The sequence below is a fragment of the Schistocerca piceifrons genome, chromosome 11 (assembly GCF_021461385.2).
Source record: "Schistocerca piceifrons isolate TAMUIC-IGC-003096 chromosome 11, iqSchPice1.1, whole genome shotgun sequence".
Classification (NCBI taxonomy): domain Eukaryota; kingdom Metazoa; phylum Arthropoda; class Insecta; order Orthoptera; family Acrididae; genus Schistocerca; species Schistocerca piceifrons.
Window position 1 is genome coordinate 32,076,647 of NC_060148.1, and position 26,995 is coordinate 32,103,641.

Consider the following 26,995-nt stretch of genomic DNA (forward strand, 5'->3'; position numbering starts at 1 on the left):
TGACGAGGTTTACACAGGTTAGCGTAGCCTTGAGAGCTACAGCGAACCAGTCTTAGTAAATTTGAAATTGCGGCATAGTGTGGGGGGAAGGTGGAGGGGGAAGAGGAACAGCGAGTCTTGGCTACCGAAAACTGGTCCAGAAGGATGTAGGATGCGGTAGTTATTCAGAGATGACGAGGTTTACACAGGTTAGCGTAGCCTGGAGAGCTGCAGCGAACCAGTCTTAGTAAATTTGAAATTGCGGCATAGTCTGGGGGGAAGGTGGAGGGGGAAGAGGAACAGCGAGTCTTGGCTGCCGCAAACTGGTCCAGAAGGATGTAGGATGCGGTAGTTATTCAGAGATGACGAGGTTTACACAGGTTAGCGTAGCCTGGAGAGCTGCAGCGAACCAGTCTTAGTAAATTTGAAATTGCGGCATAGTGTGGGGGGAGGGTGGAGGGGGAAGAGGAACAGCGAGTCTTGGCTACCGAAAACTGGTCCAGAAGGATGTAGGATGCGGTAGTTATTCAGAGATGACGAGGTTTACACAGGTTAGCGTAGCCTGGAGAGCTGCAGCGAACCAGTCTTAGTAAATTTGAAATTGCGGCATAGTCTGGGGGGAAGGTGGAGGGGGAAGAGGAACAGCGAGTCTTGGCTGCCGCAAACTGGTCCAGAAGGATGTAGGATGCGGTAGTTACTCAGAGATGACGAGGTTTACACAGGTTAGCGTAGCCTGGAGAGCTGCAGCGAACCAGTCTTAGTAAATTTGAAATTGCGGCATAGTCTGGGGGGAAGGTGGAGGGGGAAGAGGAACAGCGAGTCTTGGCTGCCGCAAACTGGTCCAGAAGGATGTAGGATGCGGTAGTTATTCAGAGATGACGAGGTTTACACAGGTTAGCGTAGCCTGGAGAGCTGCAGCGAACCAGTCTTAGTAAATTTGAAATTGCGGCATAGTGTGGGGGGAGGGTGGAGGGGGAAGAGGAACAGCGAGTCTTGGCTACCGAAAACTGGTCCAGAAGGATGTAGGATGCGGTAGTTATTCAGAGATGACGAGGTTTACACAGGTTAGCGTAGCCTGGAGAGCTGCAGCGAACCAGTCTTAGTAAATTTGAAATTGCGGCATTGTCTGGGGGGAAGGTGGAGGGGGAAGAGGAACAGCGAGTCTTGGCTGCCGCAAACTGGTCCAGAAGGATGTAGGATGCGGTAGTTATTCAGAGGTGACGAGGTTTACACAGGTTAGCGTAGCCTGGAGAGCTGCAACGAACCAGTCTTAGTAAATTTGAAATTGCGGCATAGTCTGGGGGGAAGGTGGAGGGGGAAGAGGAACAGCGAGTCTTGGCTGCCGCAAACTGGTCCAGAAGGATGTAGGATGCGGTAGTTATTCAGAGATGACGAGGTTTACACATGTTAGCGTAGCCTTGAGAGCTGCAGCGAACCAGTCTTAGTAAATTTGAAATTGCGGCATAGTCTGGGGGGATGGTGGAGGGGGAAGAGGAACAGCGACTCTTGGCTACCGAAAACTGGTCCAGAAGGATGTAGGATGCGGTAGTTATTCAGAGATGACGAGGTTTACACAGGTTAGCGTAGCCTGGAGAGCTGCAGCGAACCAGTCTTAGTAAATTTGAAATTGCGGTATAGTGTGGGGGGAGGGTGGAGGGGGAAGAGGAACAGCGAGTCTTGGCTGCCGCAAACTGGTCCAGAAGGATGTAGGATGCGGTAGTTATTCAGAGATGACGAGGTTTACACAGGTTAGCGTAGCCTGGAGAGCTGCAGCGAACCAGTCTTAGTAAATTTGAAATTGCGGCATAGTGTGGGGGGATGGTGGAGGGGGAAGAGGAACAGCGAGTTTTGGCTACCGAAAACTGGTCCAGAAGGATGTAGGATGCGGTAGTTATTCAGAGATGACGAGGTTTACACAGGTTAGCGTAGCCTGGAGAGCTGCAGCGAACCAGTCTTAGTAAATTTGAAATTGCGGCATAGTCTGGGGGGAAGGTGGAGGGGGAAGAGGAACAGCGAGTCTTGGCTGCCGCAAACTGGTCCAGAAGGATGTAGGATGCGGTAGTTATTCAGAGATGACGAGGTTTACACAGGTTAGCGTAGCCTGGAGAGCTGCAGCGAACCAGTCTTAGTAAATTTGAAATTGTGGGATAGTGTGGGGGTAAGGGGGAGAGGGAAGAGGAACAGCGAGTCTTGGCTACCGAAAACTGGTACAGAAGGATGTAGGATGCGGTAGTTATTCAGAGATGACGAGGTTTACACAGGTTAGCGTAGCCTTGAGAGCTGCAGCGAACCAGTCTTAGTAAATTTGAAATTGCAGCATAGTGTGGGGGGAAGGTGGAGAGGGAAGAGGAACAGCGAGTCTTGGCTGCCGCAAACTGGTCCAGAAGGATGTAGGATGCGGTAGTTATTCAGAGATGACGAGGTTTACACAGGTTAGCGTAGCCTGGAGAGTTGCAGCGAACCAGTCTTAGAAGTTAAGACCACAACATCAACAACTGACACAGCTCTGTTATCCACTAGATCATTTATAAACTCACGTTCAGAAAAAAAAAGCAGAACACCTTGAATGCCTCGAGATAGGATCAATGGACCACCCTGTATATTGTAAGCAGCAGCTGTCCTTGCGGCACTCCCCAAACTACCTTTACGGCTGTCGACTTCATACCGTTTCAAGAACGAAGTGTTTATTTCTGCTACGAGGTTCAAAACTCCAGTCTCAACTGCCGAGAATTCTTCCCCGTTGTATGGCCGTGGTCTATGCAACTCTTCTATCGCTGACGTTTCGCCCAAAGCTACGTTGGACTTCTTCGGAGGTGCTCCTGGTTGTGGTGAGTCTTGCCGACTGACGAGTCGGACGTCGAAGAACAGCCTAAATACCGGGAAAAGTGGGCGTGGTCTGGATTTCACGTGATAGCAGAGATAAAGAAACTTCTCATCGATTCTGTAGCGCCACTGTCCATATATCGCTGAGTTTCGTAGCTTCTTCTTTCCCGTTAAAATTATCCCCATGTTTATACAGGGTGAGTCACCTAACATTACCGCTGGATATATTTCGTAAACCACATTAAATACTGACGAACCGATTCCACAGACCGAACGTGAGGAGAGGGGCTAGTGTAATTGGTTAATACAAACCATAAAAAAAATGCACGGAAGTATGTTTTTTAACACAAACCTACGTTTTTTTAAATGGAACCCCGTTATTTTTGTTAGCACATCTGATCATATAAACAAATACGTTATCAGTGCCGTTTGTTGCATTGTAAAATGTTAATTACATCCGGAGATATTGTAACCTAAAGTTGACGCTCGAGTACCACTCCTGTGCTGTTCGATCGTGTGTATCGGACAGCACCGAATTACGTAGGGATCCAAAGGGAACGGTGATGGACCTTAGGTACAGAAGAGACTGGAACAGCACATTACGTCCACATGCTAACACCTTTTTATTGGTCTTTTTCACTGACGTACATGTACATTACCATGAGGGGTGAGGTACACGTTCGACGGGCGTTTCATAGGACGTGGAGGACGCATAAATTGGCCAGCCCGTTCTCCTGATCTTACACCTCTGGACTTCTTTCTGTGGGGTACGTTAAAGGAGAATGTGTACCGTGATGTGCCTACAACCCCAGAGGATATGAAACAACGTATTGTGGCAGCCTGCGGCAACATTACACCAGATGTACTGCGGCGTGTACGACATTCATTACGCCAGAGATTGCAATTGTGTGCAGCAAATGATGGCCACCACATTGAACATCTATTGGCCTGACATGTCGGGACACACTCTATTCCACTCCGTAATTGAAAACGGAAACCACGTGTGTACGTGTACCTCACATCTCATGGTAATGTACATGTGCGTCAGTGTAAAAGACCAATAAAAAGGCGTTAGCATGTGGACGTAATGTGCTGTTCCAGTCTCTTCTGTACCTAAGGTCCATCACCGTTCCCTTTGGATCCCTACGTAATTCGGTTCTCTCCGATACACACGATCGAACAGCGGAGGAGTGGTACTCAAGCGTCAACTTTAGGTTACAACCTCTCCGGACGTAATTAACATTTTACAATGCAACAAACGGCACTGATTACGTATTTGTTTATATGTTCAGATGCGCTAACAAAACTAACGGGGTTCCATTTAAAAAAAACGTAGGTTTGTGTTAAAAAACATACTTCCGTGCATTTTTTTATGGTTTGTATTAACCAATTACACTAGCCCCTCTCCTCACGTTCGGTCTGTGGAATCGGTTCGTCAGTATTTGATGTGGTTTACGAAATATATCCAGCGGTAACGTTAGGTGACTCACCCTGTATATTCCGATGGCTTCTCTATATAGCCGTGCATAATAGTTCGTCACAGTACATAAAACTTCAGTTTCCGAAAATTTCACTGCGTGATCACCCGACTGAAGGGCATGTTCTGGCACGGCTGACTTGTCTGCTTTCCCTAGTCGGCAAAGACTTTTATGTTCCTTGAACCGTGTATTCACACTTGTCTTTGTAGTTCCAGTGTACACCCTACCACATGTACACGGACAAGGCCTAAGGACAACGACAGGACACAGCGATGGAAGAACACGGTTTCCCTACCCTCCATCAAAAAAGTAACGCATCAAATCGGCAAAATTTTAAGGAAACAATGTTCGACCGATTTTCAGACCAACTAAGAAAATAGGACAAGTACTTCGTTCCGTTAAGGATAGACGTCCCCCTCTGTCTGCAAGAGGTGTATACAAGATTCCGTGTGTATGTGCTAGGGTCATACCAGTTCGTTGTTTCACCGTGTATCAGCATTATCCCTAATTTATGAGCATGAGTCTAGGACGTCATGATGCCGTCGCGTCGAAACACGCGACAAAAGGTTTGATTGATAACTTTGAAGAGACTGCATCCGCCCTGAGTAAGAAACCGACAGGACGACCAAGAAGTGTGCGTTCTCCAGCGAACATTGATGTTGTACGCGAGGCTGTCTTACGGAGTCCACGGCTTTCAGTTCGTGAGTAAGCAGCAGTGGTTGGAATGTCCCGGGAGAGTGTTCGCAGGATTGTTCATCTTGATTTAAAATTTCATCCGTACAAACTACAGATGGTGTAACAGTTGAAGGACAGCGATTACCGGTTACGATTAGGATTCTGTCGACAAATGACAACAAAAATAAACAATGGCGATGAATTTCTAAACAAGCTGTGGATGTCAGATGAGGCACATTTTGCCGGTCGGTGTGACCGAGCGGTTCTAGGCGCTTCAGTCTGGAACCGCGCTATCGCTACGGTCGTAGGTTCGAATCCTGCCTCGGGCATGGATGTGTGTGATGTCCTTAGGTTGGTTGGGTTTAAGTAGTTCTAAGTTCTAGGGGACTGATGACCTCAGATATTAAGTCCCATGTGCTCAGAGCCATTTGAACCATTTTTTTTAGGCACATTTTCATCTCAAAGGTTATGTGAATAAACAGGACTACCGTTACCTGGGCAAATACAAATCCTAATGACGTTCATGAGCGCCCTTTACACGCTAGTAAAGTGACAGTATGGTGTCGTGTTTGATCACATGTGATTATCGGACCGTATTTTTTTGCAAATCAACAGGGAAACCCAATAACTGGCAGTGACGATCGTTACGTGGAGATGTTACGAACTTTCGTCACACCTGCACTTTCCAAACTCTCAAGAAGCCTGGTTTCAACAGGACGGAGCAACATCAGGCACCACACGGCAGTCAACGGCATGTATGCGAGAATTGTTTGGCAACGTGTGATCTCACGATTCGGTAACATTACCTGGCCCCCTGATCGCCAGATTTATTCGTTTGTGATTTTTTCTTGTGGGGCTACATCAAGAGCAAAGTCTGCACGACTCGACCAAAAACCCTGGATGAGTTAAAACAGAGAATTCGGGATGCAATTCACGGTATCCCAGCTGAGATGTTGCAGCGCTCAATGAGGAATCTCAACAGCAGATTTCACGAATGTATTCGTACAGGAACACGCCATCTAAAGGACGTAATTTTTTAAGAAATGATAAATGCCATCAGTGTTTCGTAAATTGCGAAGTTGTAATGTTTCAGTTGCTGTGAATGCAATTTCTTTCTTCATCACTTCTAGTTTTATTGGATTGTGGAAATGTTCCCATTTTTCTGTGTCATCCAGTATGTCTAGAAACCATTACTCGAAAACATAATGAATACACATTGCCCCAAGAGCCCGTGTTTTCTTCCATATACGACTACTTTTCCCAACCGTCTACCAGTTACACACAGTTAATTCCACAGATTTTAGAGACTGCATATTACAATCCTCGTCGATCTGGGACACTGAAACAATTCTAGAAAACTGGAATGTTGTGTTCATTCACCCACGTCATAAAAAAGGGGGCGAAACAGATATCAATATCTACAGAGGAACTTCATTACTACACTAAGAATACAAAAAGTTATCGAAAGCTCTTCCTCAGCTAGATAATTGAATCGCAGGGTATCAAGCTGGATTCAGGAGCAACAAACCCTACCCGGTCCACAACAAATTCTAAATCTTACATAATTAGGTGAGTGGCAGAATCAAATGAAAAGACAGTGGTAACTTTTGTTCATTTTAAAAAGGCTTATCATTTGGATAAACACAGATTCCCTTCTCAAAATGCTGAAGGAATTTGCAGTATACAGAAAAATTCAACAAGCTCGAACAAAACACGGTATCTAAAGTTAAATTTCTTGGGACAACTTCTAGTCTCTTCAAAATGGGATCAGGAGTCAGACAAGGGGTCGGCGACCCACTACCATTCAGTTGTGTACTGAAAAAATTTGTGAGATAATGGAAAACAGTAGATAAAACAAAAAGCGATAAATTGTTTGCCCATAGAGGACGATCTCCTAATAATTGGTGGGACCTTAGAGTATGCGAACCAAAGACTAGAACTTAGGAAGGAGACAGCTCAAAAGGCAGGTCTGCCAACATCTTTTGAACAGGGGAAGGACAAGACCAACGAAAATAACTCACAGCAAATTTTAAAAACCAGGTGTGGCAACATCAAGAAAACAGACAACTTTTAATATCTGGATGAAAATATAAGATAAAACGCGAATAAGAAGCAGTTATTCTCAGAACTGAAGAATGAAAAGACAGACATGGAAGTGAGAAATCTGTACAATAAACACCGTTTTTCCGAAGATGTTAAATTAAGGCATTATAATGCAGTTGTGAAACCTGAAGTCGCCTATGGGTCGGAAACACCAATTCTTCCTCGTCGCTTTTCTCATTTTGTGAATACCAAACGAGCGATCTGTTTCACTTGCTAACAACATTGAACAGCCTAGAGCACATAAATATTTCTTTACTGAAGACAACCGGTTTCGACAGACTTTGCTGCCGTCTTCAGGTCTTAAAAATCTTTTTGTTGTGAAACGTGTTCATTTTACGTTGGACCTCACGCAAAGTTGTCACGCGGATAAAAAAAACTTTTATAATGTGCCTATTTTCATCCACGTGAGAACATGGCGTGAGGTCCAGCTTAAAATGAGCACGTTTCACAGAAAAAGGTTTTTAAGACCTGAAGATGACACCAGAGTCTGGCGAAACCGGATGTCCTAAATAAAGAAACATTTAAGTGATCTAGGCTGTTGAATACTTTTAGCAAGAATGCATTAGAAGTTTTGTAAAAGAAAGAAAGAAAAATTTTGCGAAAGATATTGCGTCCAATCAGTAACAAAGATAGCAATTGGATTTAGCGACCAAATAAAAAAACTGTACTGATTCTGCCCTAAAACAACATATGAGAGTAGGAAAAGATGTGATGCACTCTATGGATGTCTGGAGACAATGAGGAAGACGGATTCACAAAGAAAATCGACACGTTGTTCCAAATGAAGCCGGCCGGAGTGGCCGTGCGGTTCTAGGCGCTACAGTCTGGAGCCGCGAGAGCGCTACGGTCGCAGGTTCGAATCCTGCCTCGGGCATGGATCTGTGTGATGCCCTTAGGTTAGTTAGGTTTAAGTAGTTCTAAGTTCTAGGGGACTGATGACCTCAGAAGTTGAGTCCCATAGTGCTCAGAGCCAGTTGAACCATTTTTTTGTTCCAAATTAGGATTTGGTTGATGTGGGGGATGAGACCAAACAGCGACGTCATCGGTCTCATCGGATTAGGTAAAGGAAGTCGGCCGTGCCCTTTCAAAGGAACCATCCCGGCATTTGCTTGAAGCGGCTTACGGAAATCACGGAAAACCTAAATCAGGATGGCCGGACGCACGACTGAACTGTCGTCCTTCCGAATGCGAGTCCACTGTGCTAACCACTGCGCCACCCCGCTCGGTTCCAAAATAGGAAAACAGGCAAAGAAAATGAGTGGGGTGGCAAGACCACAGATGCAAACTGAACAGGAGGCCTCACTCAGCAGAGACAAAGTCGGACGAAAAGTCAAAAAATTCAAAGATTTTCAAGAAGATAAAACAGTCTGGAGCCTAAGGACAAGATTTTAAGGAAACACAATGTTCGACCGATATCTGAGAGCGCTAACGCGTTGCTCCCTGGACTCGGGTAAGCGCGCCGGCCCCGGATCGTATCCGCCCGGCAGAGTAACGACGACGGCAGGTGTGCCGGCCAGTCTGGATGTGGTTTTTAGGCGGTTTTTCCCATCCTACTAGGTGAATACCGAGCTGGTCCCCACGTACCGCCTCAGTTACACGACTCACAGACATTTGAAACACATGCACACTATTTCACGATTTACACTAGACGCAGACATCTGGGGTACACTAATTCCGTCCTGGCGGGGGGGAGGGGGGGGGGGGTACTGGGTGGCGGCAGGAAGGGCATGTGGCCACCCTTTACAATTAACATGCCAGATCCGGTTAACCATGGCTGACCCTGCGTAACCGCGGGACAAGGTGCAAGCGATAGAATAGAAAACAGACAGAAGAACAGATGGAGTCAAGTGGTCAGATGAGAGGAAAAGAGCTTATGCTGGGAAAATGAAACAGGTTTGGAGAAGTAAGGAATGAAAAGTTATCTTGACGTGGTTCTCAGTTGGCCTGAAACTAAATAAACAAACAAAAAAAGACTCGGAAGTTTTTATTTACAGTTTGTTTCTAAATAGTTTACTACTGTATGTTTAAGAAGTGTTGTTGCTAATAATGGTGGCTACTTGATGACCCATAAAACATCTACTACAGTCTGCATCAAGAGCTGCAGCACAGATGGGTCCCATGTGTGGCGGTATTTGAACACTATTACTACACACATGCAACATCGTACCCATTAAAAGAAAACTTGCGCCCCCACAGTATGTCACACAAGCACAGTAGTTCAAAATGGTTCAAATGGCTCTGAGCACCATGGGACTCAACTGCTGTGGTCATCAGTCCCCTAGAACTTAGAACTACTTAAACCTAACTAACCTAAGGACATCACACACATCCATGCTCGAGGCAGGATTCGAACCTGCGACCGTAGCAGTCGCACGGTTCCGGACTGCGCGCCTAGAACCGCGAGACCACCGCGGCCGGCAAGCACAGTAGTGTCGTCCCAGTAGTAGTAAGTACTCCTTGCATCGAAAGTTTCTCATTACACTCAAGCAAAGTAACTCCGCTATAGAACGCCTAGGATATTTTGCTCCAACGTATGATGCCTGCACCCTACCCTACCGTTCTGCTGAGATAGTTTATCTCTGAATCTGTAGCAAAGCCGTGCCGCGTTTGAGGACTCATGTCAACACTGTTTTACCACGCGGACCACTGCGTTTACGTCAAAAGACGAAGAATTGCACTCCACAGCCTGTCACGCAATGTTATCCCGGTAGCAACAAGCATTCAGAAACAGACCACTACTCCTGCCTACCGTCTGCGACTGCCAAGAAGTGCTAATCATCTGCATACCCAAGCATGTGGTACACTTGATACCAGCGTTTCTTGCATGCCGACTTTAAGCGTTTGCAATTTTAATGGCCAGCTGTATATTCCATACTGAGAGATACACATATTCTTAACTGTGTGTGGTTTCTTCAGCTGAACTATGTAACCGAAGTTTATTTTACGATATTAGCTTCAATTTTTCGTAATTAGTAGTTCAAAACTGGCTCTGAGCACTATGGGACTTAACATCTATGGTCATCAGTCCCCTAGAACTTAGAACTACTTAAACCTAACTAACCTATGGACATCACACAACACCCAGTAATTCGTAGTTCTTACTCCACTTGTACAGCTTTTTTTAACGATCGTTCGTTCTTTTTCACTCCGATAAATGTTTCTTTCGTCAACGCTCGAGAGAAAATCGTTGTTCTAACATGTGTTATTTTTTTACGATGTGCGACTTTATGCGTTTGCAACTTTAATGGCCAGTTGTAAATTCAATCCTGAGAAATACACATATTCTTAACTGTGTATGGTTTCTTCACTTTAGCTACGTATCCGAAGTTTATTTTACGATATTAGCTTATATTTTTCGTAATTCGTAGTTCTTACTCCACCTGTACAGCTTCTTTTAACGATCGTTCGTTCTTTTTCACTCTGACAAATGTTTCTTTCATCAATCCTTGACAGAAAATCGTAGATCTAACGTGTTATTTTTTTTTACGATGTGCAATTTTGGCGTAATGAGAACTGACTGTTTCGTATAGATTCGAAATATAGTCAGAGTTAAGATGTTACAGTAGCCATGTTGATTACGTCACTGGTGAAACTGGGAATCCAGACGTTATCCCCTCTTTTTTCTTTTCTTTGTTGCTAGGAGCATTTCTTCCGTGAACCAACACGCAGGTATCTTTCCCGGAGATTTTCTGCTGTCTCCGAGGCGCAAAGGAGTCGGCAGTTCCTGGCTGAAGGAAACAGAAGGGCGAGAAAGAGGGAGGGGGGGGGGGAGTGGGGGGTTGGCTCCAAGACCACAGCTCGGAAGCAAAAAACTTGACAGCCTGTGAATGACGTCACGCGTCTAGGCTGCCGACGCTTCGGAGACGAGGATGGCCATCATACCGTGTTAGTCACGTCTTTCCCTGACGTCTCTGCCTTATCCCGGAAGGGTATCCTGCTGAATTTCCACTAACCCGCTCTCACTGTTTTTCGTTTGCATTCTCCGTAAATGAGAACCACATCGACCTGTTCTTTGAAGGAATACATCATTCACATTCGCTTGATTCGACGATACTAGTCTTACCGTTCCTATTATAGTTCAATTCTTTTATCTTGCGGTTCGCGCATGCCCGCCCAGACGTGGGAGATTGCTGCGTTGCCAGTCGTACGCACCAAGAGAAGCAGCGCCATTGTATAGTATAGTTCACAAACTTAGGTTTAGGGGGGAGCGCGCAGTTTATGAAGTAAAGCCACCACGGCCGCATCAACCCTTTCGCTGCTACAGAGACGTGCTCCCCGCCTTCCACGATGTGCGCGATTTTGTCGTCACTGCACTGCTCGCCTGTGCAGACACATGGTGTTTCGACTGATTTGACACACTTTATCATTCGATTTCACAAAAACTATTTGGCCCAAAAATTTGATTTTTACACATCTTCTTGACTGATACCTTCCCCCCATAAATGACTTAATTTTGTTTCAGTGTTCAATGCAGTTATTTTGCAGCATTAGATGTAGTAAACCATTGCACGAAATTCTGAAGAGTTTGTCGAGGTAAAAGTCCATAGCGTATACTTTCCGTATGGTCGATTTTAGTTGCCACTAGAAATTTCAAAAAATTACATTCAAACGAATAAAATTCATGAACTAAGACACTTCGATATTACTTTTAAATAAAGAAAATATTAAGCACCGAACAAGGTTTGAATTCAGAACCTTCGCTTAGCAGCCATACACTTTAACCATTACGCTAACACAGTTGAAATGTCACGCAAAATACCGACAAACACTGTTGGTATGACTATGAATTACTCATGTTTCGTCGAAGTACTATAGGAAACAAACAATTACCGCTGCTCTTTATTGCGAAAAAGCGGTTAGTGAGAATGACACAAACACCTTTCCTTGCTATCGCCTGAATTAGGAGGCTTATTGCTTGTTTGGTTTAATTAATTAACAGTATATGAAGCAATTGGTATAAACAATGCTTTTTTCCAAACTTTCTATAAAAGAAACTCTGCTATCCAGGCATTGCTTTTCTTCAATTACTTCATTTATGACTGAACGTTTCTAAAACTGAAGACACTCGTCCGTGCTCTGCACTGCAGTCGAGCTCTGGCAACGCTGTTCTCTGTTCATTGGCCGACTGTGTTTTGTGACGTCAGATGCGCAGAACGAACCTAAACTCGGCCGCCGTCGTAAATGACGCGCACTTTAGTGTTGTATGGAACTGTTGAATGGTGTTTACGTGTCAATGGCACATCAGATGGATACGCCGTATTCGGCGAATACTTACTATTTGCACGATATAGGACAAAGAATTGTCAGAGAATGTGCTTCGATAAGTGCCGATGTGACAAGGAATACCATTCAATCAATGACAAGAAGATTGCAGCACTGCACTGATTCCAATGGTCATCACTTCGAACACCTTTGGTAAATGGACTTCCGTGCCACCTTTTCACCTTCGTTGATCTTCAAAGGCCTTACTGTTACACATCATTGGATTCGTCTCGATAGCCGCTATCATGAAATAAGTACCGTAGCATCCCATTTACAAAAACAAAGTTGACCTTCGTATCTCTGAAACGACCCCACCTAGCAACAAAAAGCAACGTATATTATGGGCCCCGTTGGCCCATGCAACTTTTGTCCCACAAACTTTTCAGCTCCTGTCATACTTTCGGATTTATTATTGGTGGCAATAGTTAGTGACTCACCCTGTACAAAAAGGGTAAAAGAACTGCCCCGTAACATTTCGGTCCAATGCCCTTAATATCGGTTTACTGCAGAATTCTTGAACATACAGAGGGGTCGAAAAAATGTATCCACTGTTTAAAAGTCCATAACTGGCAAACTAATTGACGGAGTTGTCTCATCTTCGGTAGTGCAATAGTTTGTAGATCCGGCAATTGCCACACAAGCGTTCTGTTGCGCTGTTTTGTTTTGTCAGATGACAGTCGCCAGATAGTGTTTTGTTCTTAGTTGCGCCTAGTTACCCGAGTAAACAAGCCTGGCGCAAGACTTACATTCGATGAAAGGAAGTGCCCAGAGCCATTTGAAATTCCTCATCATAAAGCAGTGGCTATAGTATTTACATGTGGTCCAGTTGAAACTTATTGACAGTTCTTTAACAAGCGACAGAATCAATGTTCTTTAGTGAATAGTCTTCTTTTTCACCGCTTCCACATGATTGGAAGACAAAATAGCAACTTCGAACGCAGCATTAGTTTTCTAACGATTCCACATGAATACGCGTAAAATGCTTTAGTAAGCTTTTGTAAGCAAGGAAATTCGTTTATGTCCATGATGTCAGGTATTTACACAAAGTAAGGACATACGTTTTCTAACTTTTGCTTAATTCAGCTCAGATACCGAAACCACATCAACATAGGAAGCATAATATATTACAAAGCATCGATTATACTGGTGTAGTGAGCTAGATATTAACGATACATCGTCTCAAAATCTTACTCATTCAAGAAGTTTTACGTCCAAGGACCAACATCCATCCCAACTAATGGAAATACCTCTGGAAGTATTTTACAGTAATACACTTATTCAACTAAGATTTCCGTCACTTTACTTAATCTGTAGGATACAAAAAGGACTTATCTGAGCTTATGTCAAGGTCTTTACTTCTGCATCTAGTAAAAAGCACAACAGCAGAACATTTGATCAAAAAAAAGGTCATAAATTGTGCACTATAAATGCGTAATAACGTACTCGATTCGTGCCCCGAGTAACGTGATTTAAATGTTGATTTCAGGTAAATGTCCTCTTGCGCAGTCTATTGTTAGAGAATGTTACGACTGCGAGAGAGATTTTCTCTGACTCGTGATACAAAAACTCTATGGGTGTAGTGTACATTACGTGTACTACGGACTTACTTCTGATTTAGCAATTCCGGAGAATATGATCGCAGCGGAATTGTAATTAGCGGCTCTGTATGTAATTTGATTATTTGTGATAAGGTTTCATCTCATAGAAGAGGACGATGTACACTGAAATGCAGCTATGAAGATCGTTTATGGAAAAATATAGTTTCATGAATGGAAAAGATACATTTAATTTTTTGGTTATTTTAACTTCAGCCTTGACTCGTAGGGATATTTGTATCCTGAGAAATCAGTAAAGCCTGCGCCACAGTCGACAACGCTCTATTAATTTCTGAACTTTTATCGAAATTTTTACACAAGTTGGACACTGATTCCCATGTTGCGGAGTGAGTACGTCATGGCACCCAAGAGTGGTTCCCCACGGCGTAAGATTTAGCCTCTGAGTATTTTAATAATTTACGGAGTCGACGATCGCCGGAATTCTGCAAAGCCACATAAATTTTATTCCAGGTGCTGACTTCGACATCGAGAGGCAGACAGAGTATGACTAAGAACTGTAACTGTCTATCATTTTGTTTTATACACTTGAGAATTCAGACAGGCATTAAATTAATACCGGGAAGTGTGGGAGATATTTGTGTTAAAAATTTTGGAGAAGCGACTTCTCTCGCCAAACAGTTTCCATTCAGATAACTGCACTATGTCGTCAAAAGTATCCGGACATCTCCAAAACACACGTACTTCATATTAGGTGCATTGTGCTGCAACCTACTGCCAGGTATTCCATATCAGCGACCTCAGTAGTCATTAGACATCGTGAGAGAGTATAAAGGGGCGGTCTGTGGAAACTTCGAACATGGTCAGGTGATTGGGTGTGACTTCTGTCACGTGCCTGTACGCGAGATTTCCACCCTCTTAAACATTCCTAGGTCTTCTGTTTCCGATGTGATAGGTGGAAACGTGAAGGGATACGTACAGCACAAAAGCGTACAGCCCGATCTCGCCTGTTGACTGACAGAGACCGCCGACAGGTGAAGAGGGTCGTAATGTGTAATAGGCAGACCTCTATCCAGACCATCACACAGGAATTTTAAACTGCATCAGAATCCACTTCTAGAACTATGACAGGCGAGAGGTGAGAAATCTTGGATTCATGGTCGAGCGGCTGCACATAAGCCAAACATCACGCCGGTAAATGCCAAACGACGCCTCGCTTCGTGTAAGGAGCGTAAACATTGGACGACTGAACAGTGGAAAAACGTTGTGTGGAGTGACGAATCACGGTACATAATGTGGCGATCCGATGGCAGGGTGTGGGTATGGCGAATGCCGGGTGAACGTCATCTGCCAGCGTGTGTAGTGCCGACAGTAAAATTCGGAAGTGGTGGTGTTATGGTGTGGTCGTGTTTTTCATGGAGGGGTCTTGCACCCCTTGTGGTTTCGCGTGGCACTATCACAGCACAGGCCTACATTCATGTCTTAAGCACCTTCTTGCTTCCCATTGTTGAAGAGTAATTCAGGGATGGCGATTGCCTCTTTCAACACGATCGAGCACCTGTTCATAATGCACGGCCTGTGGCGGGGTGGCTACACGACAAATACATCCCTGTAATGGACTGGACTGCACAGAGTCCTGTCCTGAATCCTATAGAAGGCCTTTGGGATGTTTTGGAACGCCGATTTCGTGCCAGGCCTCACCGACCGACATCGATACCTCTCCTCAGTGCAGCACTCCGTGAAGAATGGGCTGCCATTCCGCAAGAAACTTTCTAGCACTTGATGGAACATATGCCTGTGAGAGTGGAAGCTGCCATCACAGCTATGGGTGGGCCATCGCCATACTGAATTCCAGCATGACCGATGGAGGGCGCCACGAACTTGTAAGTCATTTTCAGGCAGGTGTCCGGGTAGTTTCGCTCACATAGTATAGATATTATTCAGTCACAGAAATGTACCTTCAGTTTATTGGAAAGAGAAGTTAAAGTATAAAATGATAGGTTTGTCAGTTGGTACCTACAATAAAGCCTTTAGCCTGTATTGTTTTTAACTCTCCCAACCACACCCACACCGCAACTCGCTCAAAAATTATGTCCATACAAGTAGGTGGTTTATCTGCAACGAATTCCTTTCTCTAGCATACCCCCTGCGGACACAGCCGTTGTGTTCATCAACATCTGGTGTACGCACTCTGAACGGTAGCAGATGCTCAATGCGGAAGCTACGAGATATAAACAGTGAGTCGTTTGCACAGTTAGGTTCAACTACGCATCCGGAGCGCAGCTAAACTGTTGGCAAAGGAGGCCTGAGGTACGAGCATGCGATTGAAATAGTTAAACATCGGTAGACCGCCGATTCCTTACAGAATCCAGCACCCATGTGTAATACAGCTTCAAATTTCTAATAACTTTACATCAACGTCTACATCTACATCTACATGGATGCTCTGCAAATCACACGTAAGTGTCTGGCAGAGGCTTCGTCGACTCACCCTCACAATAATTCTCTATATTCTTTCACTCTCGAACAGCGCGCGGAAGAAACTAACATCTACATCTTCCCGTGCGAGCTGAACCGTGAATTTACTTTCAAAATCTTTTCTTAAAGAATATACTTTATTTAGTAGCGATTCATCAAGAACATTAACACATTTAAGCGTGGAAGTAGTTGCCAGGGAGTAACTGATGAAAATGAAATTACCTTTAACAGATGGGAATTTTACTCATAAAAGTCTTTTCAAAACAGATTTAAAATTTATAGGCAGAAGAGCACCCTTGAAATACCAAGTTACAATTTTATTTAGAGGCAGAAAGAACAATATTGACAGTATGAGGCTTCGGGCTGAGGACCTTGCCGCTCCCTTTCAACACGGCCGTAGTCACGACCGCTCACAACAACCTCTGAAAGACCATACTGGTGCAAATCTGCAGCACACCAGGTTACTTTAAACTAAAAATTTTAACAACTCACACAAACACATTAACTACGCATCCGGTCAGAGGGATGGAAATGGTACAAACACTCACACTAAGAAATTATTTGCCACCGAAAGTGCAATTTGTTTTTAAAAGGACTCTTAAGGTGGAAGGGTGGCAACTTTACAAAAATGACCATTTAAATAAAACCCGTGAAATTCGGACTTACATAAAGTGTACAACATGCTCTATATTACACATATACCACCTCGCAATATGATAGGCAAGATAAAAACATATTTCAGGAATTCGGCATTTACATCTTAATTCTATAAATTCGTTAACAACGATTCCGACAAACATGACAGAGGCATCTAGAATGAGATCTTCATTCTACAGCGGAGTGTGCGCTGATACGAAACTTCCTGGCAAATTAAAACTCTGTGCCGGACCGAGACTCGAACTCGGGACCTTTGCCTTTTGCGGGCAAGCGCTCTACCGACTGAGCTACCCAAGCACGACTCACGCCCCATCCTCACAGCTTTACTTCTGCCAGTACCTCGTCTCCTACCTTCCAAACTTTACAGAAGCTCTCCTGCGAAGCTGCAGAACTAGCACTCCTGAAAGAAAGGATATTGCGGAGACATGGCTTAGCCACAGCCTGGGGGATGTTTCCAGAATGAAATTTTCACTATACAGCGGAGTGTGCGCTGATATGAAACTTCCTGGCAGATTAAAACTGTGTGCCGGACCGAGACTCGATCTCGGGACCTTTGCCTTTCGCGGGCAAGCGCTCTACCGACTGAGCTACCCAAGCACGACTCACGCCCCGTGCTCACAGCTTTAATTCCGCCAGTACCTCGTCTCCTACCTTCCAAACTTTACAGAAGCTCTCCTGCGAAGCTGCAGAACTAGCACTCCTGAAAGAAAGGATATTGCGGAGACATGGCTTAGCCACAGCCTGGGGGATGTTTCCAGAATGAAATTTTCACTATACAGCGGAGTGTGCGCTGATATGAAACTTCCTGGCAGATTAAAACTGTGTGCCGGACCGAGACTCGATCTCGGGACCTTTGCCTTTCGCGGGCAAGCGCTCTACCGACTGAGCTACCCAAGCACGACTCACGCCCCGTGCTCACAGCTTTAATTCCGCCAGTACCTCGTCTCCTACCTTCCAAACTTTACAGAAGCTCTCCTGCGAAGCTGCAGAACTAGCACTCCTGAAAGAAAGGATATTGCGGAGACATGGCTTAGCCACAGCCTGGGGGATGTTTCCAGAATGAAATTTTCACTATACAGCGGAGTGTGCGCTGATATGAAACTTCCTGGCAGATTAAAACTGTGTGCCGGACCGAGACTCGATCTCGGGACCTTTGCCTTTCGCGGGCAAGCGCTCTACCGACTGAGCTACCCAAGCACGACTCACGCCCCGTGCTCACAGCTTTAATTCCGCCAGTACCTCGTCTCCTACCTTCCAAACTTTACAGAAGCTCTCCTGCGAAGCTGCAGAACTAGCACTCCTGAAAGAAAGGATATTGCGGAGACATGGCTTAGCCACAGCCTGGGGGATGTTTCCAGAATGAAATTTTCACTATACAGCGGAGTGTGCGCTGATATGAAACTTCCTGGCAGATTAAAACTGTGTGCCGGACCGAGACTCGATCTCGGGACCTTTGCCTTTCGCGGGCAAGCGCTCTACCGACTGAGCTACCCAAGCACGACTCACGCCCCGTGCTCACAGCTTTAATTCCGCCAGTACCTCGTCTCCTACCTTCCAAACTTTACAGAAGCTCTCCTGCGAAGCTGCAGAACTAGCACTCCTGAAAGAAGGTAGGAGACGTAGGACAGAGGCAGCTACTAACGTATGGCAGATTGACAGGGGGATTACGGAACAACCCGAATCGCAGATTGCTCTAACCCGCCCCTACTCCACAAGGGAAAAACGGACCACCCAATTCACAAATAACCACCTTCCCGCGGGTGGGCAAACGGTGAAGAATGGTGGGACGACCCCAAAACAAAGCGGCTGGTGACCTCACCAAGAAAACAAGTAGAATTTAACAAGAGTAAAACATACAACATATCTCCAATCACTTAACTTCTAATAAACTGCTATTTCTGACGAAGACCTGGCGCAGCACCCCCAAATCGCTCTCCCGAACCGTCCGCTGCCAGCCGCTTCAAAGGACGCAGGAAGGCGCGCCCATCTCCCGTCTCACGGCGTCGCAGCTCGCGCCGGCCAGACCGACGTCGTGGGTTGACTCCTGTTGCTCTCTTTTGTCGGCCGCGAAGCCACTACCCCTCGCTATACGGCGCGGCCCACTGGACTCACGTGGCGACCTCACATGCGCCGACGCTCAAGGCGGACAAATCATCTCGTGTCTCAGTGCGCGACCGACCAACCGATCGATCCAACCGCCAATGACCATTGCCTGAGCAAACTGGAGCAGACTGGCGGCCTAACACATACTGGCACTCCCGACGACCTACAGACACTGACTGCCTCACCAGTGCGGACGAGAGACAGAGCCAGACTAACTTGATTGACCAACTGGCCACATTCGCCCATAGCTGAGGACTGACCCACTGGCGAGCCCATAGCGCCCCTTAAATGCACGTGAGCAGGCAACCTTTCCCCTTTCCCACCAGAGGGAGACACCAAAGCTGCGATTGCCACAGCGGCGCCACCGCCAGAAACGGAGGGCGACTGCTTCACACTACGCGCTTCAGCGCGCTCTTCAAAACAGCAAGTTTTACCACGGCACACGAGCTCTGATTTTCCTTTGTTTTATTATGATGATCGTTTCTCCCTATGTAGCTCGGCGCCCACGAAATCTCTGGTGGAGAAAGTTCGTGGTTGAAATTTCGTGAGAAGATTCCGTTGCAACAAAAAACGCCTTTGTTTTAATGTTGTCCAAATCCTGCACGATGTCCGTGACACTCTCTCCCCCATTTCGCGATAGTACAAAACGTGCTGCTCTTCTTTGAATTTAATCGACCTATTCCGTCAATCCTATCTGGTAAGGATCCCACACCGCGCGGCAGTATTCTAAAAGAGGACGGACAAGCGTAGTGTAGGCAGTTTCCTTAGTAGGTATGTTACATTTTCTAAGTGTCCTGCCTATAGAACGCAGCCTTTGGTTAGGCTTCCTCACAACGTTTTCTATGTGTTCCCTCCAACTTAAGTTACTCTTAATTGCAATTCCTAGGTATGAATGAGTGGAAGTGTTAAATATATGCCGGCCTTGGTGGCCGAGCTGTTCTAGACGCTTCAGTCCGGAACCGCGCTGCTACTACGGTCGCAGGTTCGAATCCTGCCTCGAGCATGGATGTGTGTGATGTCCTTAGGTTAGTTAGGTTTAAGTAGTTCTAAGTCTAGGGGACTGATGACCTCAGATGTTAAGTCCCATAGTGCTCAGAGCCATTTGAACCATTTTTGTTAAGTATATTGATGTCAGGCACTTAAACGAGACAAAATTTAGAAAACGTTTGATATTTAAAGTTTGTTTGAAGTCGCTAATTTGTTTTTTTTTTTTTTTTTTTTTTTTTTGGAAACTGTATGAACATAGACTAGGTAATTTTGCGTTCAATTTTAAGTGAAAGCTAATTTTTCATGCATGTCAGTGTTTCATATCTGCTAAAATCATGCATCGTAGTATGATATAATTTTGCTCCACATTCAGTGGTAGAAGTGAATAGTCCTACTGTCTGCAAAGTACGTCGGGAATAGAGTGGATAGTAAAGGAGTAATAAATTAAAACGTCACACTTCATGCTAAAGTTTTAGTAGATCTACAGCGAAAATGTAGTAGGCGATGAGGTTCCTCCGTTTCAGTATTTTGTGGGGGGTTGTTGCCGAGAAAAAAAGGTTCGTAAAGGTCTGAAATTGTATCTAAAGTTTGTTGGTAGTGGTTATGTGCTCTCTTTCTTAAGTAAGTATAATACCGGTCTTCTTATGCCACACTTCCAACATCAGATTGTACCTCTAAAGTCCAAAGGCCTTGCCGCAGTGGTAACACGCAGTGGTATCACCGAAGTTAGGCGCTGTCGGGCTCGGCTACAACTTCGATGAGTGACCGTCCCGGTCTGCCGAGCGCTGTCGGCAGGCGGGGTGTACTCAACCCTCGTGGGGCCAACTGAGGAGCTAATTGACTGAGAAGTAGCGGCTCCGCTCACGACAGCTGACAACGGCCGGAAGAGCGGTGTGCTGACCATACGCTCTCCATATACGCATCCAATGTCGTCTAACTGCTGAGGGTGACACGGCGGTCGGTAGGTACCATACGCTCTGCATATACGCATCCACTGTCTAACAGCTGAGGATGACACGGCTGTCGGTCGGTACCATAGGCTCTCCATATACGCATCCACCATCGTCTATCATCTGAGGATGACACGGCGGTCGGTCGGTACCATACGCTCTCCATATACGCATCCACTGTCGTCTAACAGTGAGGATGACACGGCGGTCGGTAGGTACCATACGCTCTCCATATACGCATCCACTGTCGTCTAACACACGAGGATGACACGGCGGTCGGTCGGTACCATACGCTCTCCATATACGCATCCACTGTCGTCTAACAAACGAGGATGACACGGCGGTCGGTCGGACCATTTTGTCTACCGATGTCTGTTCCAACGGAGTTTTTTCATACCTCTAAAAACGTAGACCAACACAGCGTTTTAAATTCGGCTAGTAAGGCGCTAAATACTGAAAAAATCATGTTTTTGTTTCCCCTGAAAGTCGTTAGATAGATAACCTGCAAATGGTGCCGGATTCCGGTTTAGTCACTTAGTGACTCAGATGAAATCGGGTTGTATGGCTGGTGCTAACAGTGGAATAGTTATCATATCGAGACACGGTTCAGAGGATGACCTGCACTTGTTGACAATTAAATTTGCAGCTTTTGGACGGATAGAAATTACGGCTGTTGATAAAATATCGATATATCGATATTTTTCCAAATAGTATTGATAAATACAGGCGACTTATTCTTTTCCGATATACCGGTACACCGATATCTAAATGGCAATATAAGGTGCCGATATATTTTATATTACATTTTTTTCGACGTTTCGGTAATATTTGAAATTGTTCTTTTGAAATTGTAGTAGATCATAATTTTACTTTCACTATGTGAAGGAGCCTTGTTACTTTTTCACCTTTCACCACGACCAGTCCCTCTCTTAACTGTGTGAAGCAGATATAGATGGAATAAAGAAGTTGTTGTTTTTGTGGTCTTCACTCTTGAGACTGGTTTGATGCAGCCCTCCATGCTACCCTATTCTATGCAAGCTTCTTCATCTCTCAGTACTTACTGCAACCTACTTCCTTCTGAATCTGCTTAGTTTATTCATCTCTTGGTCTCCCTATACGATTTTTACCCTCCACGCTTCCCTCCAATGCTAAATTTGTGATCCCTTGATGCCTCAGAACATGTCCTACTAACCGGTCCCTTCTTTTTGTCAAGTTGTGTCACAAACTCCTCTTCTCCCCAATTCAGTTCAATACCTCCTCATTAGTTATATGATCTACCCACCTAATCTTCAGCATTCTTCTGTAACACCACATTTAGAAAGCTTCTATTCTCTTCTTGTCCAAACTATTATTTATCGTTCACGTTTCATTTCCATACATGGCTACACTCCATACAAATACTTTGAGAAACGACTTCCTGACACTTCAGTCTATACTCGATGTTAACAAATTTCTCTTCTTCAGAAACGCTTTCCTTGCCATTGCCAGTCTACATTTTATATCTTCTCTACTTCGACCACCATCAGTTATTTTGCTCCACAAATAGCAAAACTCCTTTACTACTTTACGTGTCTCATTTCCTAACCTAATTCCCTCAGCATCACCCGACTTAATTCGACTACATTCCATTATCGTCGTTTTGCTTTTGTTGATGTTCATCTTATATCCTCCTTTCATGACACTGTCCATTCCGTTCAACTGCTCTTCCAAGTCCTTTGCTGTCTCTGATAGAATTACAATGTCATCGGCGAACCTCAAAGTTTTTATTTCTTCTCCATGGTTTTTAATACCTACTCCGTTTTTTTGTTTTGTTTCCTTTACTGCTTGCTCTATATACAGATTGAATAACATCGGGGAGAGGCTACAACCCCGTCTCACTCCCTTCCCAACCATTGCTTCCCTTTACTGTCCCTCGACTCTTATAACTGCCATCTGGTTTCTGTACAAACTGTAAATAGCCTTTCACTCCTTGTATTTTACCCCTGCCACCTTCACAATTTGAAAGAGAGTATTCCAGTCAACATTGTTAAAAGCATTCTCAAAGTCTACAAATGCTAGAAACGTAGGTTTGCCTTTCCTTAATGTTTCTTGTAAGATAAGTCGTAAGGTCAGTATTGCCTCATGTAGTCTGAATTGGGGGATGCCAGTGTGAAAGGAATAACAAGATTATCGATGCGGAGAAATAGCACACCAGTTGCTTTGTAAAAGAATCTTAACGCAACTAGCTTGCTATGTCTTCACATCGGCAGTCTTCATGAAGCAGTTGCTGAAAATGATGAACAAAAATCTAATTAACGAGATTGGTCGTTGCTGTGGGCGGAGACGCTGTGATGGGAAATGACGTAATCGGCGCTCGGCGCCACCAACACAAACTGCAACGTTTAGCTTCACCTCGCAGTTTTAACAGTACAGCTGCTAGGTCGGTGCCGTTCGCAGAAATGAAAAGACAGGGATTCGATATGAAGTGTTCCGGACAAATCCGATATGTGACGAAACGGTACGACGCACACACATCGGACACCTTTTATTGTGTCACGTATATGCTGTCTTGTTAGCAAAGTGGTTATCACCAAGCGTTAACTTGCATCGTTCTCCCTTCAGTTCTTGCTGTAACAGGGATACGCGGACTCCTAGCTTATTGACGTACATTTATTAGTAAACAATAGACAGATGTGAAAATTTCCGAACAATCAGTTTAATAAGTCACGGATGCATAATACTAACGCGAATTCTTTACAGACGAATCGAAAAACTGGTAGAAGCCGACCTCGGGGAAGATCAGTTTGGATTCCGTAGAAATATTGGAACACGGGGAGCAATCCTGACCCTACGACTTATCTTAGAAGAAAGATTAAGGAAAGGCAAACCTACATTTCTAGCATTTGTAGACTTAGAGAAAGCTTTTGACAATGTTGACTGGAATACTCTCTTTCAAATTCTAAAGGTGGCAGGAGTAAGATACAGGGAGCGAAAGGCTATTTACAATTTGTACAGAAACCAGGTGGCAGTTATAAGAGTCGAGGGGCATGAAAGGGAAGCAGTGGTTGGGAAGGGAGTGAGACAGGGTTGTAGCCTGTCCCCGATGTTATTCAATCTGTATATTGAGCAAGCAGTAAAGGAAACAAAAGAAAAATTTGGAGTAGGTATTAAAATCGATGGAGAAGAAATAAAAACTCTGAGGTTCGCCGATGACATTGTAATTCTGTCAGAGACAGCAAAGGACTTGGAAGAGCAGTTGAACGGAATGGACAGTATCTTGAAAGGAGGGTATAAGATGAACATCAACAAAAGCAAAACGAGGATAATGGAATGTAGTCGAATTAAGTCGGGTGATGCTGAGGGAATTAGATTAGGAAATGAGACGCTTAATGTAGTAAAGGTGTTTTGCTATTTGGGGAGCAAAATAACTGATGATGGTCGAAGTAGAGAGGATATAAAATGTAGACTGGCAATGGCAAGGAAAGCGTTTCTGAAGAAGAGAAATTTGTTAACATCGAGTATAGATTTAAGTGTCAGGAAGTCGTTTTTGAAAGTATTTGTATGGAGTGTAGCCATGTATGGAAGTGAAACATGGACGATAACCAGTTTGGAGAAGAAGAGAATAGAAGCTTTCGAAATGTGGTGCTACAGAAGAATGCTGAAGATAAGGTGGGTAGATCACGTAACTAATGAGGAGGTATTGAATAGGATTGGGGAGAAGAGAAGTTTGTGGCCCAACTTGACTAGAACAAGGGATCGGTTGGTAGGACATGTTTTGAGGCATCAAGGGATCACAAATTTAGCATTGGAGGGCAGCGTGGAGGGTAAAAACCGTAGAGGTAGACCAAGAGATCAATACACTAAGCAGATTGAGAAGGATGTAGGTTGCAGTGGGTACTGGGAGATGAAGAAGCTTGTACAGGATAGAGTAGCATGGAGAGCTGCATCAAACCAGTCTCAGGACTGAAGACCACAACAATAACAACACCGAGTCAAGTGACTTAGATGCTGGTTTCAACAAGCGGTTCTAGGCGCTACAGTCTGGAACCGTACGACCGCTACGGTCGCAGATTCGAATCCTGTCTCTGGCATGGATGTGTGTGATCTCCTTAGGTTAGTTAGGTTTAAGTAGTTCTAAGTTCTAGGGGATTGGTGACCTGAGATGTTGTCGCATTGTGCTCAGAGTCATTTGAACTATTTGAACCATTTGAACCCAGAGTTAGTGCGACGGCTTACTCAACTGAAGATGACGGCCATTTCAAGACGACGTTATCTTCCGACTGGAGACCCGAAATGAATATCAAGCATATAGCAATATGTCGCTTACCAATGGAATAAATTGGAAGTACAGAGAAGCTAAAGCGAAATGAATGAAGGAAGAATGTGAACAAATAGAAAGAGCAATGAAATTCGGAAGGGCAGATTGAGCATAGAGAATTCAAAACAACCTTCTGTGAAACTTCCTGGCAGATTGAAACTGTGTGCCTGACCGAGACTCGAACACGGGACCTTGCCTTTCGCGGGCAAGTACCCAAGCACGACTCACGCCCCGTCCTCACAGCTTTACTTCTGCCAGTACATCGTCTCGGTCCGGCACACAGTTTTAATCTGCTAGGAAGTTTCATATCAGCGCACACTCCGCTGCAGAGTGAAAATCTCATTCTGGAACCTTCTGTGATATTAAAAGCAAAGGAGTAAAGATTAAAAGTGAAAGAGGAATTGCACTGTTAAACGCAGAAGAGAGAATGAATTGATGGAATGAGTAAATTGAAGCTGTCTTCGAGGACTGGATATGGAAAACATAGGTGGTCCAGTATCACAGTCAGCTGGTTAGCTGCTCTAGGGACTTAGTGACCATCAAAATGCAGCAATGTGACGAAGGTATCACAAGGGAAATTATTTTGGCCTCAGCATACTTTACGAAGACAGTTCTCCCCCTTCCTTGGAGGTGAGGAGACTGGTAGAGACTTTCCATCGGCAAGGTGGCCAACTGCTGGTGGCGTGCGACGCCAATGCCCACAACCTAGAGTGGGGAAGCAAGGACACCAACAGTAGAGATGAGTACCTTCTTGAATTACTCTTAGCTAACAACTTAGAGGTCCTGAATAGGGGCAATGAACCTACATTCAGGAATGGCAGAAGGGAAGAAGTAATTGACATAACATTTGGCTCCATGACGATGGGTAGCTATGTCGAACAATGGCATGTGGTGTTGGAGCCATCCTCATCGGACCACATGTACATTAAATTCAAGGTTGAAATGGGAATCAGACGGACCATGACTTATAGAAATCCCAGGAAAACAGACTGGGAGACATACAGGGTGTTACAAAAAGGTACGGCCAAACTTTCAGGAAACATTCCTCACACACAACGGAAGAAAATATGTTATGTGGACATGTGTCCGGAAACGCTTAATTTCCATGTTAGAGCTCATTTTAGTTTCGTCAGTATGAACTGTACTTCCTCGATTCACCGCCAGTTGGCCCAATTGAAGGACGGTAATGTTGACTTCGGTGCTTGTGTTGACATGCGACTCATTGCTCTACAGTACTAGCATCAAGCACATCAGTACGTAGCATCAACAGGTTAGTGTTCATCACTAACGTGGTTTTGCAGCCAGTGCAATGTTTACAAATGCGGAGTTGGCAGATGCCCATTTGATGCACGGATTAGCACGGGGCAATAGCCGTGGCGCGGTGCGTTCGTATCGAGACAGATTTCCAGAACGAAGGTGTCCCGACAGGAAGACGTTCGAAGCAATTGATCGGCGTCTTAGGGAGCACGGAACATTGCAGCCTTTGACTCGCGACTGGGGAAGACCTAGAACGACGAGGACACCTGCAATGGACGAGGCAATTCTTCGTGCAGTTGACGATAACCCTAATGTCAGCGTCAGAGAAGTTGCTGCTGTACAAGGTAACGTTGACCACGTCACTGTACGGAGAGTGCTACGGGAGAACCAGTT

At 44.9% G+C, this 26,995-nt stretch overlaps 1 protein-coding gene and 1 non-coding gene across 2 annotated transcripts in view; both read right to left on the reverse strand.

Annotated features, from left to right (window-relative positions):
- Positions 1 to 26,995, reverse strand: part of LOC124720045 (histidine-rich glycoprotein-like) — a 211,618-nt gene that overhangs the window by 172,409 nt on the left and 12,214 nt on the right. The gene's annotated exons all lie outside the window — the stretch shown is intronic.
- Trnal-caa lies at positions 17,232 to 17,306 on the reverse strand. Its single transcript has one exon. It is a non-coding gene; the product is annotated as a tRNA-Leu (tRNA).